Genomic DNA, 15,486 nt, shown 5'->3' with positions numbered 1-15,486 from the left:
CTGCCCTTTACCGTTTGTTTGTTTACTCACTAATCACATCTCCCCTGGATGTTAGATTATGCTTTCATTGTGAGGCGATGTTTACAGTGAGAACAGCTGCTGAGGACAGTGCAGAAAGCAGAACAGTCTGTATAATATATATCGCTCAATAATATATGTAACAGGCCTACATTTCACACTTTATTTGTAGGCTTCAGGAGATATCTACCAATAAACAGTAGATATTTTTCATGAAACCATATAGTGCTTCACATAATAAAATATACAGGTGCAGGCAGACAGGCAGGTCTCAGTAGTCTCAGTAGTCTGTGACATAAATGGTCAAAAATTGTACATTCTCCATTAGCTTACGAGCTCCATGCTCAAGCGATCAACTATTCCTTTGCAATGTAGCATCACATTGGATATGCGCTTAGAATGCCCTAGATTGAAATTATTCAGATCATTTCCCTATGACGAATTAGCACAAATGTACTTAAAATGCATGAAAAACGCCCATTTTCAAAATGGCCAGCTTTCTGGGGGGTGGGGCTAATGAAAAGCAATTTGAAATATGTGTGCAATCTTAATAGCAATGTGTATACAGCGTTTCGTGAATATCGGAAAAACTATATATGCGAGCAGTTTGGAGCAATTTGCGACATGTAAATCATCAAAGATGGTGTATTCGCTGTTAGCTTACGACCTGCGTTAAAGAACGCCCATTTTTCAAAATGGCCGACTTTTTGGGGGGCGGGGCTAATGGAATCTATTTACAAATATGTCCGCAATTACATGAGGAATGTCTGTGCCAAACATCGTGAAGTTCTAAGAAACTATATGTGACTACCACACAAAAGGGGGCGCTAGTGAGCAGCTTTTTTGAAAAATGACGGTTTTTTTTACATTCTCGAAAAGGTTGTGGGCTCTGACGTGTGTCCCAAGTTTTTCGTCCGAAGCTCATATTAGGCTATCGCAATTTTAAAAAAATGTATAGGCCACGTCCACATTCTGAATTTTTTGCGAGACTTTAAATCAGAGTTCGTACTCGTATGTCTAAAAAAAAATAAAAATAATTAGTCCATCCGCTCTTGAGTTATAAATTGGTGGTGTTTTTGGCGCCCCCTATAGTCCAACATGAAAATGCTTTAGTATGCCTATTCCCCAAAACAGTCTGAACCTATCTACTGAAATCTGTGTTGTTTGGATACATTGTTGATGAGTTATGAGCATTTCTTTCTATGCCCCGCCTTTTTGCGAGTACGTTTTGATTGACGGCGGCAATATTTATCGTCCTAACATGCTTATTTTCTACGGTAATGTGTCTGATCCTCCACCGATGCGGGATATGAAGTTTGGTGTTGAAAAACTGAAAATTGAAATTTAAGTGAATATTTAACTGTTTTGAACATTATGCTAATTTAGAAGAAAAATAATGTAGGCTGAGCTTAGGGTTCCAAGAGGATTATTTGTAGAGCTGGTCCACCCGGAAATGTATGCAAAATTTCAGGTCATTTGGAGTTACGGTGCGACTTTGTAAATGTATTCCAAAATGGGATTTTGATAGGTGAAGCTATTGAGCACGTTGGAATATTTTAACCCATTGACTCCAGAATGTTGCAATTTTTATCGGTCCTGGAGTCCGTGCAAAATTATACAACTTTGTCAGCATCCTAAAGGCCTCAAAAACAGGAAAGATGGTGACTAAAAATAATAATAATAATAATAATTCCACCAATAACAATAGGTTTCCTCGCACTTCGTGCTAGGACGCCGTTGGGTCCTAGCACATCGTGCTCGGGCCCTAATGAGAGCTGGTCACAGGGATGCGTTCAAATTTAGTCAGTAATTTGAGGAACTTTCGAAATGGCGAACGCAGATAAAGTTGAGCTCGAAAATCCTCCAGCATCATTGAAGTCTCCGGTTTGGGAACATTTTGGTTTCGCAGTTACGTACAAGGATGACGGACAAAGACAGGCGGACCGAACCAAAGCTGTTTGTAGGCATTGTTCAACTAAAATCGGTTACGCGGCTGGAAATACATCAAACTTCCACACTCATTTGAAAAGGCATCACCCGAACGTGAATATCACCGGTACCAAAAGAAAAAATACTGAAGTGCAAGCCCAACTCCCACTAGCATTTAAGCCTCCACCACTCGCATTAAAGTTCAGACCGAGCCAAAGCTATTACAAACGCCAAATATCCTTATGTTGCCATGTTAGCAAAGCCCTACCTGGCTGTATCTGCTACCTCTGTCCCTAGTGAGAGGGTGTTCTCCACAGCAGGAGACATTGTTAGTGCCAGCAGATCTGCTCTTTCAGCAAGCAATGTGGAAATGTTCATTTTCTTTAGAAAAACATGAAAATATAATGACATGCAAGTCATAATGTCAAACCGGTTGCTTAGGTACTAGTACAGTACAGTTCAAATACAGATTATTTCAGTTCATCGAAATGCTGCACCTTAATGTTTATTTTATTATATTTTGTATTTATTTGAGTGAATACATTATTCACAGTTTAATAATAGTTAAAAAAAATATATATATTTTATGTTTTGTGGTGATTTTTTCTGCTCTACCGAAAACGTACCGAACCGAACCGTGACCTAAAAACCGAGGTACGTACCGAACCGAAATGTTTGTGAACCGTTACACCCCTAGTGTACTCAAAACGTATCAGGATCCATATATTCTTAAAGGTGACCTATCATGCTATATTTGAACAATATATTGTAGGGCCATTCCTATATAAAGTATATAAATATAGTTTTTTTTTCAAAACACCAAACAGATCCTGCATTTTAGCCATGCCTCATTTTGCTCTATATGCTCTTTCCAGCGCTGTTTTTGCAGGGGGCTGATTCTGTGAGCTGCAGCTGACCACGCCCCCCTGCAGGAGAGGGGAGCGTGCTTTGAGATCAGCTGCTGGGCTGCAGCGGAGAGAGGAGGGGGACAAAAAGAGATGCTCCGTCCTCCGTGTTTTATTCTTATAGAAGTAAGAAGAGAAATGACGGGGCAGAAACCCTCCTTTTTACGCAGCCTTTTTTCCAGACATAAACATCAAACGGCAACACATATTCAGTTGCCAGTTACTTTGGCATTAGGGCAGGGATATCTAGACTTTCCAAGGTTTGACATAATGAATTGTGCTACTTTTAAAGCAAGCAACGATGTTTTCAAATCTTTAATCAAAAAGCTCCTCAAAAACGCTATTGAAGCAGTTCCTGCCGTTGCTACGTTAGTTCAAACCAAGCGGCAAACCCTGGGGAAGAGCCGGGACGCCAATACGGAAGTGCTACACACTGCAGTTCATCTAGTGGCCAGTAGGAGCAGTCTGCAGAAGGGAGCAATTTCCATAGACCCCCATGTTAAAATGCCCAACTTTACAGTAGAAATAAACATGTTTACATCGTGGTTCAAAAAACCATATTCTCTGTATAGTTAGATCCCCCCTTCATGAATATGGATTGAGGGGGTGAATTCTTTCTCAACTCATCTGTTTAATTAATAGTAAGCCTTAAAGTTATGCATATATTAGGGGGTGGTCACATTGAGTGACAGCTCCGTTCAATGACTGCTGCTGCTAGCTTCTTGTCTCTCTGCTAGCTGCTCCGTGAAGCTAGCTACAGGCACTCTGCCTGCTCAGTTCATCCAGGTAACATAACTTGATCCGGCCGTGTTTGTTCTTCATGCTTATATATCGGACTATTGTGACTCGCTCTGCGGTTAAAACAGCGGTAAGTGAAATTTGAGTACTTTATTTATGTGTTAATGATTTTAATCAGCTACGTAATGAATGTTAAGGCTTGGGTTAGCGTGTAAGCGGGTGGTAGCTACATCGGTACTAACGATGCTAATAGTAGCCTCCGAGTTTAAATCATAGACTATATATAAAGGTTAAAACGAAATAGAAAAGTGTTAAGCGTTAAGTGGGATAATACTGTACAACAAACGGCTTCTGTTTGAGGTTGATAAAATAAGGTCATCCTTGTAACTTAGAGAGATATTCTATTATGTAGGTAGGAACTGTATGCATCGCTAAGGTTCATTTAAATTGGCTATGCTCAAGTATGTAGACAAGCTAATGTCGAAGTAGTGTATGTGAAATCAACCTCACAATAAGATGGGTGTATATTACAATTATTAATGTCATATTTCAAGATGATTACTTAGATATTACAATATGGTTGGTTGATCTGGAGTTCATTATTGAACTTACACGTTAACGTCACAGTCATCTGAAGAACGAACCCAAACCTTATTGTTTTTATTAATTGCATTACCAAATGGGTATCAAATAATACTAATCAAGTAACACAACTTCCAAAGTTACAGTAAAATAAAAAGGACCCTGACTCGGACAATACACAATCCAACATGTTCAACAGAAGAGAATCAGTTATATTGTTTGTACACATGGTACTTTACATATATATATCTGTTTGTTTAAGGTGTCCAGGTGATGCAGACAGGCTGGACCAGAGAGTGAGAGACATAACTGGACTCCTCACAGCAGTGAACTTCAGCACAGGTATAAAGACTATTTTTCATACTGTACAAAGAATCAAGAAAGATATTGGTTTAAATGAATGAAGTATTTACTTTATTACACTGATATACATTCCATTAAACAATACTAGATCACCTACACATCAGTTAAGTTGAGGGGTTTTTCCATGCAAAAAGTTACATTTAGATGTTAACAAGCAAAGTGATTTTGTCAGCTTTCTAATTTAATGTATTGAAGGCAAAGATATTTAACACATAGTGAGAACTGCTACTATTTATCTCTCAATATTGTCTGTAAAAAACGTGGTAAAAGTTATTCTTTCAGTGAGACAACAGAGCAAGCTTCTACAGTTGCACTACATTTTGATAACAGTTAAATATTATTTTGATAATAACATACATTTCAATGTTGATGAACTTCATACTGTTCATTCATAATCTGATTGCCTTTGTAGCTCACTGTTGAAATAAGGAAAAAAAACATTACAATTACAAAATAATTATATCTACAGCCCCTAAACACACAAACACACCACTTTCATAAATAACACACTTGTTCTGCAATCGTATGTTTTATGTTTCCTGTAATTTTTGCTAGGAAAGGACATGCCTGAAAGACACGACAGGTTCTCCTTCTCTGAGGGTCAAAAAGAACATCCAAGAGGAAAATTAAAAGTTGATGCTATGGGATTTTAAGGCCAGTACACTAAGAAACTACTTTTATTGTAAAAACAGTCAGCGGATCAAATGCACCTATTTCCACATCTACACTTCATCAGCTGATTATTTCTATTTGCCTCACTTTATGAGCTTCACATCACTTGTGCCCTGTATCGCAGAGTTTGCAATGTCAAAAATAAATGGGACCAATCTTCAGTCAGATGTGAATGTGCAATCTAACATTTTCAGTAAGAATAATGGACAAAAGGAGTGCAAATACAATGTATTGAAATGTGAACCAAAAGTTAATCAAACATGTTTTAAATAAAAAGCACATATGGACAGAAGGTGTAAACCTATTAAATGTATAAGTAAACACATTTAGTCAAATAAGGTGACAGACTAGGCCTGTGAAGTTGGTATCAGCTTTGCCCGGCATGGGCTCCTCCATCAGGCCTGGTCCTCCTCGCAGAAGAAAGACCCTCAGTCTTCTCCGGGCCAAACAAACAGACAGGACGTCCATCACACGGAGGTGTCTCCCTGAAGTCTCTGCAGCTTTCTGGACACCACGCTGTCTCAATCCGTCCACACTGAATATGAGAGGGGGAAAATGAAAATAACAAATGCTTTAGACAATAAGAAACATAGAGTTGACTGTTGAGTTGCTCAGTTTTTTTTAGATTGTCAATACTATTACTGTATAACTAATATATCAGGTTAAGAGGCACATTCAAATAAAGATTGGTCTTTAAATACATGTTGTCTTTTGAATTGTTTGTCTAAAGTCAAGGATCTAGAACTGGTACTTAGTTTTAATGATACAGTCTGGTTATTATGCTGTTTGGAGGAGGCCTCACAGGTAAGAGCACTAACTAGCTACCATCACATGTACCTTAGCTTGACTTAAATGTATTAAACGTATAATTAAGTGATATCAAAATATAAATAACTAATGTCATGCAAACATATTAATATTTGCTTGATTCCAGTGTTGAATTTAGCACAACTGCATACAACGTTAAGGGATTTTAAGATTCTGAAGTATTATGCAAAAAACTCAATAACTTAGATTATTATTTATAGTTTTGCTGAATAGTTTCATGTCCGCTTACCTTAGAAACGTAAAATGCCACGGCAGTGTGCAGATGGGGAGCATGTTAGCTTATATTAGCTTGGTAGCTTCAGCTAGCTCTGGAACTTTCAGCTCGGTGGCAGGAGGTCCCGCCTCGGCTCCGCCTCTTTGCCCTTATTTGGAGCAGGCTGGAGTAGGCAGAGTTGAACTCTGACGTCAGTGTCGAGCCGTTAGTGGCCGACTCCACAAGGGCTTCTCTGCAACTCTGCAGAATCCTATGGGTGACGTCACGGACCCGACGTCCATTTATATACTGTATACAGTCTATGGTTCAAACAGTAATAACGGAAAAAAATTCTTAGCGGATGCATTTCAATTTAAATCAATACAACTATTTTTTAAATCAATAAAATAATTTTCTAAATCCATAAAAGCCTTTCAATTAATATTGAGAGTCATGTCGTTACTTTGTTGAGAATCTGGCGATGTAATAAGCGGGATAATGTGCAGCGACGCGGTCATTATGGGGAAAAGAACACCGACAGGCTGATCAGGAGCCTGACGCGAAGCGGAGGGATCTAGATCGGCATGAAGGTGTTATTTTCCCCATAATGACCAAGTCGCTGCACATTATCCCTTACATTACATCTATTATATAGAGTCATTATTTATTTGTTTTAAAGCAGGAGGCGCAAACGCTTGCCTCGGGGAGGGAGAAAAAGAGCCACAGCAGAGAATAAACAGAGGGGCAACCATGGCAACCATGCGCGGGAAGTCTTCTTCGCTGCTTTTGTGGCAGACTACAGCGCCACTTACAGGCCTGGCATATGTACTACAGCGTCTCCAGCGCTTTCGAGCAGCAATGGCTGACCGTGGCCCAACCTCTCATTCCCCTGATGGGTGGAGAATTGACCAATAGCCGTAGCGCCACTTTACTGACGTCAGTAAAGTGTTCAAATCTGTATCAGTCTGGATCAGATCCATTGCAGCCCCTTTTTTTAGAGATTTGGATATGGAGGAAAATAGAGAGGGTTGTGTTTTCTGACACTTGGTGAGTTCCATGGAACACCGGGGACACATATTCATGTATAAAATACAAAAGTGCATTTTGCATGATAGGTCCCCTTTAAGGTACCAAAAATAAAACTGCCCATTTTGTTGAATGGCATTAACAGGTGAAACATTAACGTTATGAACACATTCATGCCACATACATAATGCAACATATGTAGCTCTGGACAAAATGAAGAGAACACTGCAAACTTATAAATGTATCTGGTTTTACTATTTATAGGTATGTGTTTGAGTTAAATGAATGCTTTTTTATTTTATTCTATAACCTAATTACATTTCTCTGTGTTGGAATGCACTGGAATGGAATGGCTGCCATACATGTAGATATGGAGATTCAAGAACAATTTGGAATCTCTTAATATTTTTCAGAGCTGTATATTTATTCATAATAGCTGAACCAAGTAGCCCAATAACTCCTCCACCGCTGGATGTAGACTGTCCCTGTGGACATCATAACACCCAGCAGGTGAATAATCAAGTAAAAAGCAACAATAATAATGTCTTCAAGCTCTATAGTAATACAAAACGATAATTCTTTAATTAAATGTAACTTATTTTAGACGCATCAGGCGCACTTCGGGAATCCACCGGAATAACGCAGCTCTGCATCAGCGCAGCGCGTGCTCAGGCCCTGGGGCACGCCGGGGGGGGGGGGTGGGTCCGGGGCCACAGTGGCACGCCTCATCATGTAGCAAACAAAGCATGAAGCTGTGTATGACCATGGCCGTATCTACCATTGAGGTCACCGAGTAATATTTTCCGAGCTGTGTATAACAAAACTTGTGAAATAATTGCACTAAACGGGGTTCTTTGTAGTACTTCCATTTTCTGCCAATGTGGGCGCTGCATAACTACGTAGCCTCGATTAAAGCAAACAGAAGAAGACAATCAACAAACCACCGCAGCCCGGACTTGTACCGGAGCAGCGAAGGAGTGATGAAGTATCTAGAGATCTGAGTCCAGCGGCTGCTTGTGTTTCTGTTCATCAGGACATCATATGACGAGCAGATCCTGTGTGAACGCTCTACGTTAATCAGTGGACGTCCGAAAACATGCACACTAACTTATATTGCAGCTATACTTTGGTTTAAATTGCGTGAATAAACTAGCTAGAGAGGTAAAGTTAATTACATTCATCCAATGTCAGAAGGATTACCTTTTAACAAACGTTGTAATGCTTTTCTTTCATTTCAATTTGAGTAAAACAATGGAGATATAACATTGTATTGTTTTCTTTTTACACTGACTCAGATATAACGAAAAGACTACGTCAGTCGAAGTTCAGCTTTGGTAAGGAAGAGACAGGACAGGCAGAGAGAAAGTGATGGAAGTCGGGGAGGAACTGCAGGTACAGTCACACAAAAGAATGTAGGTTTAATAACCCCACCTAGCTATCTATATATATATATATATATATATATATATATATATATATATATATATATATATATATATATATATATATATATATGAATATATATATATATATATATATATTCAATTTACATTGTCAATATATATATATATATATATATATATATATATATATATAACAATAGTCTTAATTTACAATAGGCATAATTGTAAAACAACATCCATCTATTGCAGTTATGATGTCCTAATAACATACAATTGTATAAAACACAATTTGCTTACATCTTTGTTCTCTTTTGAGAATCAAACAAAACAGATTTAAATGACAAAAATAATGCAAACAAACAAGTGAAATGAACTAAATGGCTGAATTGCTTTTAATTCACTGGCAGGAGCGACAAGTGAGGAGGAGCAAAAAGTGAACAACGAGGGAGAGATTGAACAAAGAGAAAGAGTAGAGGACAAAGAGAGTAATGAACAGGAAGAAGACAGAGAGACTCAAGAAGATGGAAGAGAGGCTGCAGGTTATGGAAAGGAGAGAGATATGGAAAATCAATGTTGACAATGTTGTGTGATCATTTTAGCCTCTTCTGCATGTCCAGATCATTAATAGTAACAATCAACTGATTCTTATGTATTACACTTTCAAAAATAATTTATGCTGCAGCCCACTGACATGGTTTGAAATCAATATATTATCCAATTTGTGACCCCCCACAGGACTTAAAAAGCACCTAACTAGATCATGAAAATCCCAAAAATCTCAGGGGCTGTCCCCTGAAACCCCCTAACATATTTGGACCTCGGTATTTAGGAAATCCTTGATACGGCCCTGTGTATGACTGGTAGGAAACCACAACACTGAGCAGGTGTTTCAGGAAGCTGATGCAACACACTCTGCTGCTCAGGACCCGACACACAGTTCAGCTGTCTCCTGATCAGCAATGAAAACACATGATCACATGATGTCCACATCGGTAGCATGTACCCAGCAGGGCACCTACCTGAGTGGAGCTGACACATGCAGATAGCTGGAGCTACAGTTATCAATTATCTAACAAATCACAGCACATGGCAGGGTCTGGAACACTGTAGTTTTATAATCAATTTAAGGCTCAATAAGGACACAGAGGTGAATATTCTCAAATGCAAAAAATAACACTGAAATGACACAGAAGACATAATCGTGACACACTGAAACATATTTTAAGGCTGGGGCGGCTACATGGGTGTCCCTGCTACACAGCAGTATAAAAGAGCATGGATGAGAGGAAGCTCCATGTAATGATTAATGAACAGATGATAGACAAGCCTTTGTTCATGTGAGCCAGCGAGCGGTCGACAGACTCGGTGGAGCGACGCTGTGCCCGTTACTCCACGGATGGTAAAGATGTTGCAGATGACACAGTACATGTATGTTTAGTCTCAAGTTTGAACATGTGACTAGACCCACATGATGCTGAGCAGCCCCGCACACAGCGCATCCTCCACAGCGAAATAAACATGCTTACCTTCGAACACACGTCTATCACTCCTCTATTCTCACAGAACGCTTTGCCATCTGAGCTGGGGGTCGTGCTGGAAGGCTACAGATGTGTTGGCAATAATTGCAGCCCTGGTTAGCGCCCTTCTTTTATGGAGCGGATGAGTAGTAACCGCGGTGAAAGCCTTCTGTGTATGGAGGGTGATTAGTGCCACCACAGAGGGTAGCACATAGCTTCAGATCAGGAACAATATATATATATAGATATATATAGATATATAGATATATAGATAGATCTAGATAGGGGGTACAGAGGAAGTATCTCATGAGCTTCTTACAGACCTTCTTTTATTATAAATGGTGTTGGAGCTTCCCAGACAACAAAAGGCTGCTTTAAAGTTCAGCTGCTGAAAGAAGGAGCTCTCTCTGTCTAGGGCAGGGGTCTGCAACCTTTTTGACCAAAAGAGCCTTTTTCCCCAAATGTTTTTTCTCTGGAGCCGCAAAACATATTTCATAGCTTGATAGCTTATAATGTTGTATTTATTGTTATATGAGACAAAAACTGAAGTTTGTTTGCATTGATTAGGCTATTTATTACATTATATAAAACTGTTAACCTCTAATAAGAAACAAAGAACTCCTATCAGGAGAATTACAAATAATACACAGGCCTACTTTAAAATTAATTAAACACAGCACTTGGGGAGTCCTCTGCACATTTGAAGGAAAAAATATATAATTAAAATGGGCCCACTTTGAAATAAATAAAATATATGGCTGCACCCTAAAAAGATTTAACGGTGGGGTAGGTAAGAATGGAGAAACCAGCTCGAGTGCGCTAGAATTTGAAAATACACAACCGGAAAAAATATGCCTCTTCCTTCAGACTTTCTTACAGAGTCCCTCCTCCAACACACCACACACGAACGCGCATCATCAATGAGGCCACGAGATAAGTTTGTGCACAGATGGAAGGCTGACAGGCAGGTAGGCCATCCAGTTACTTTAGCCGGGCCGGCTAAAATGATTGGTGGTGCTTTTTACAGCGCTACGGCTTCCAGACATAATTCTTTGTATGTATTTATTGTCAAAGCATTTAATATATTCATTGCTATCGGGACGTTAAGAGCATTCCATGGAATATAACAAAAAGTGTTTTCTGAAATTACATACCCCATTGAATTATGACTGAAGATTGTCAGCTGTCTTCCTCTCCCGTGTTGTTCCTCGATACGTAAAGGCTGCAGCACCGTTGACAACTTCTCTCTACATATCAAACATACCGGTAAACCAGCATCGTTTGCTGTGAAAGCATATAACTCTGTCCACACAGAATTAAATCCTGTGTTCCTCCGGTACTTTTCTTTGATTTATCCATAGTTCGCTCATCGAGCCGGGGGTCAGGTTATTTGCCTCCAAGAAAAGGCGCTCGTGCGGGACCGTAGCAGGATGTGAAGCATATGTAGTTGACCTAATTGAAACCGTTTTGTTTTTTATTTATGTGTCACAGTATCACCTCAAAATACAAGATACGAAACATTTTCAACCATGTAACAAAATAGAAATAGTCCTACAAATACTTTTATTTTATTTCCTTCTTATTTTTGTCTAACCTCAAGGGAGCCAGAGCAGAGGGCTTAAAGGGCCGCATGCGGCCCTTTGGCCGCGGGTTGCCGACCCCTGGTCTAGGGCTTTAACTGCATATTATTTTCATTATCAATTAATCTTGTGATTATGTTCTAGATTAATTGATACAGACATTTCAGAAAATTGTCAGATTACTTCAACTGTTAACCAACTAGGAAAATAGATGGTGAGTATTTTTCTGTTGATAGACTAATCGCCACAGCTCTACCATCATTATATATATTCAAATCATTGTCATTTTAAATATTATAATTTTTATGCAAAAAAACAAACATATTTTGTAATATCTTCATTGTCTCTTTTAGTAATGATTTAAAAAGGATTTATAAAACTAGTTTTAGAGCTGCCAAGATATAGGATTAAAGTAGTTAATCCTCCTTTTACCCTTTCACAGAATAAGAGATATTGCTTACAATTTACAGTCTTCTTATTCACTTCCCCTTGCTTCTTGTTTCTGGCATTGATCACCCCCTCTCCATGTATTCACTGAATTCAGAGGCCATCTTCCTGTCCAATGATGTTCAACCTGTGTGGTTCCATCAGCTCTGGACCAATGAGTGACGAGTGAAGCTGAACCAGCAGACGGACAGTTACCAGCAGAAGCTTTGTGTCTTCACCATGAACTTAACAAAGTTTAAAACACAGGATTCAATATGTGTCACACAGACGCATAATAAAAATAATAAAATGCTGTATGAAGACATGTTACTGATGTCGGCCAACCTGTCATAACTAGAGCAGCCTTCAATACAAAATTCAAAGCTCGGCCCTTAGACTTTTAAAAAAATATTTAAATAAATGAATACAAGTCTGTAAAGTCATTAGTACTGTGACTCACTGCATGTATCTTGTTCTGGATTATATGTATATAATACATATAATGCGGCTGATTTACCTCTCACAGGTATGCAACCCTGGAGACAGAATAAGGAGCATCAACCAAGCAGAGCACCAGCACTCTTCAGTGTTCTTCTCATTTCTATGTATATTAGACCCTCCAGAAAAACGCGATTCTGCGATCGCAGAATTTCCCGCATAATCAGCAAAATAGCGCAGATTTTTAAAAGGCCGCATATTTATCAACAGGCCGCATAATCCCCGCATTTTTCCACACAAAGTTGAGGGGAAAAAAGTTAACTGGTCTTGACGTGACGTCATCAGCTCGCGCATCACAGAATGTAAACAACACTGTATAGAGTGAACGTGTGGACCTCACACGATAGAAAAAACACCAAGATGAAAAAATCTAATCCATCTCATTTACTGACGAACATTTCTACTAAAGACCGGGCAAAAAGTGGGGGGAAACTATTCTCCACCCCGTGGAGCATAAGAGAAAATCGATGGTGGCGACCCACTTTGATTCATTCAAACATTCGAAAATGCTCTCTGCTGCTGCGGACAAGAAAGCCATTCAACTCACGTTCACCGAGGCATCAACCTCCAACACCCTTTCGAGGGCTACAAGAAACAAAGTGATTAGCCTACAAGATTGAAGCTGGTCAGATAACGAACGAGTAAATGAAAACAGAATGAGGCGGAGAAGTGTGTGTGTGTGTGTGTGTGTGTGTGTGTGTGTGTGTGTGTGTGTGTGTGTGTGTGTGTGTGTGTGTGTGTGTGTGTGTGTGTGTGTGTGTGTGTGTGTGTGTGTGTGTGTGTGTGTGTGTGTGTGTGTGTGTGTGTGTGTGTGTGTGTGTGTGTGTGAGATTAAAATAGCCCAATTGCTTTTACAATAAATAAACGTTGAATGTGTTTATTGAATAGTAAAGGGGTTTAACGTTAGTGGCAGGTTGTGTGTGAGAGAGAATAAATAAGACAGCCCAATATTTTAAAAAATTGTTATTCTTTTCCCCCGCATATTTAGCATATTTCGCAACTTTCCGCATATTTCGCAACTTCCCGCAATTTCACCGCATAAAATCACATAAAAACCCCGCATGTTTAATCGCATAATCAAGGATTTTAGCCCGCATAATCAAGGATTTTTGCACGCATTTTTCTGGAGGGTCAAGTATATGCTGCAGATACAGTATATCAGTTACACAGAGGGATCACATTTTTACTAATCAGGTAGCAATTAACACTTTCGGGGTACCTGACATTCTGCTGCACCTTTAAAGGGGACCTATCATGCAAAATGCACTTTTGTACGTCTTTTATACATGAATATGTGTCCCCGGTGTTCCAGGAAACTCACCAAGTGTCAGAAAACAAAACCCTCTCTATTTTCCTCGTCGACCCTCTATTTTCCTGTCGACCCTCCACTTCGCGTCGGGCCGAACCACGCCCCTTAGCTGTGATATAATGAGCATATACCACGGCCTGTCGTGAGCTATTGCTTAAATATAGCATGATAGGTGTGCTTTAAAGTAATCAGAAGGAACAGACTGCTGCAAGGCCAAACACCCTTTCACAGTGTTAAATAAAGGGACAAATAGTTGAATGGGTTCAATTGGGTTCAATTCCATGAAAATCGGACTAGTATTTTTTTCTGTTAACCTAAATACAAACTGACAAACAAACCAAACCAACACATATATAAAGACTGATGGAGCATACTATGATATGATGTGTTTCAAAGTTCATATACCACCAAAACTTGGTGTACATCATGGATGTATAAAGAGAACTGGACACAGCATTGGAGGCTTTGGAGCATTTGGAGCCTTTGGCTTTTGGAGCATTGGGCTTTTTGAGCATTGAAGGCCCTTTCATTCCTAGGAAAGTTGCTCAGTTGTACATGAAGCTAAAATGTGTCACGATCACAGGTACAGATCAGAACCCAATAGCACGACACAGATACAACTAGTGTATAGCAATGTTCAGTTTATTCAGGTCAGGGACAGACATGGTCAAAACCAGGAAATCCTTCAGACAGGCAACCAAAACCAGACAGGGAGCAGGCAGGAACTTGATATCCGTAAACAGGCATGCAGGGATCAAAAACCGGGCAGGACAAAAATCTAGGCTAGAGAACAACACTCACTGGAGAGCTTGGCGGAAACGACAAGACAATCTGGCAAAGGACAAGTGATAGTGAGGTGGTATAAATACTGTGGCGTGATGAGGGAATGATTAACAGGTGAGGGGAAGGGCTGGGGAGACCAGGTGAGGGAAGTGAGCTGATTACAAGGGCCTGGAGGAAGGCGAGATATGAAATGACAGGAGAGTTTAGATGAGCCAAACCAAACAAACAATAATAGAAGTGTCTAACTTGTGACAAAAATGGCTGTCTCAAAAAAACTAAAAATAATCAGAGTATCTGGGCTTATGGAGCATGTGCACTTGCTTTTTCCTCAAGCCCCGCCTCATTCCGTCACAGCTGATCTCTGCTCAGTCACTTGAATAGAATTTTTTTTCCCTTGATTCATCTTTTAGCACATTTTACAAATGTTAGGATCAAATGATGTATGATTGATTGTTCATACTGGATAGTTGATATAGTTAAAAAACATGATTTACCAACACACTCTCACTCCCAGGGGTGAAAGTGGTTTGAATTTCTTGCAGGTACTATAATGCTACCCCGACCTTCATTGGTTCATATTGTTCTCCTCCCGTCCCCAGCTTCATGCATTACTGAATACAAACTTCAAATGTTTAATGTCTTTATGGGGTAGAAATTAGAAACACTTGACAATATGTATAGTCAATTATTTATTTTCAATTGTGCATACAACTTGT

At 39.5% G+C, this 15,486-nt stretch overlaps 1 protein-coding gene across 1 annotated transcript in view; it reads right to left on the bottom strand.

Annotated features, from left to right (window-relative positions):
• Nucleotides 1–10,308, bottom strand: part of slco4a1 (solute carrier organic anion transporter family, member 4A1) — a 221,014-nt gene extending 210,706 nt beyond the window's left edge. The window contains exon 1 of the mRNA XM_079677700.1: nucleotides 10,184–10,308. The gene's annotated coding sequence lies outside the window, so the exon portion shown is untranslated. The remainder of the gene's footprint in view (nucleotides 1–10,183) is intronic.
• Nucleotides 10,309–15,486: the final 5,178 nt, after the last annotated feature.

The sequence above is a fragment of the Notothenia rossii genome, assembly GCF_949606895.1.
Source record: "Notothenia rossii genome assembly, chromosome: 4".
Lineage (NCBI taxonomy): Eukaryota > Metazoa > Chordata > Actinopteri > Perciformes > Nototheniidae > Notothenia > Notothenia rossii.
Note: the sequence above shows the minus strand (reverse complement) of the source record. Positions and strands in the feature narration are given on the sequence as shown.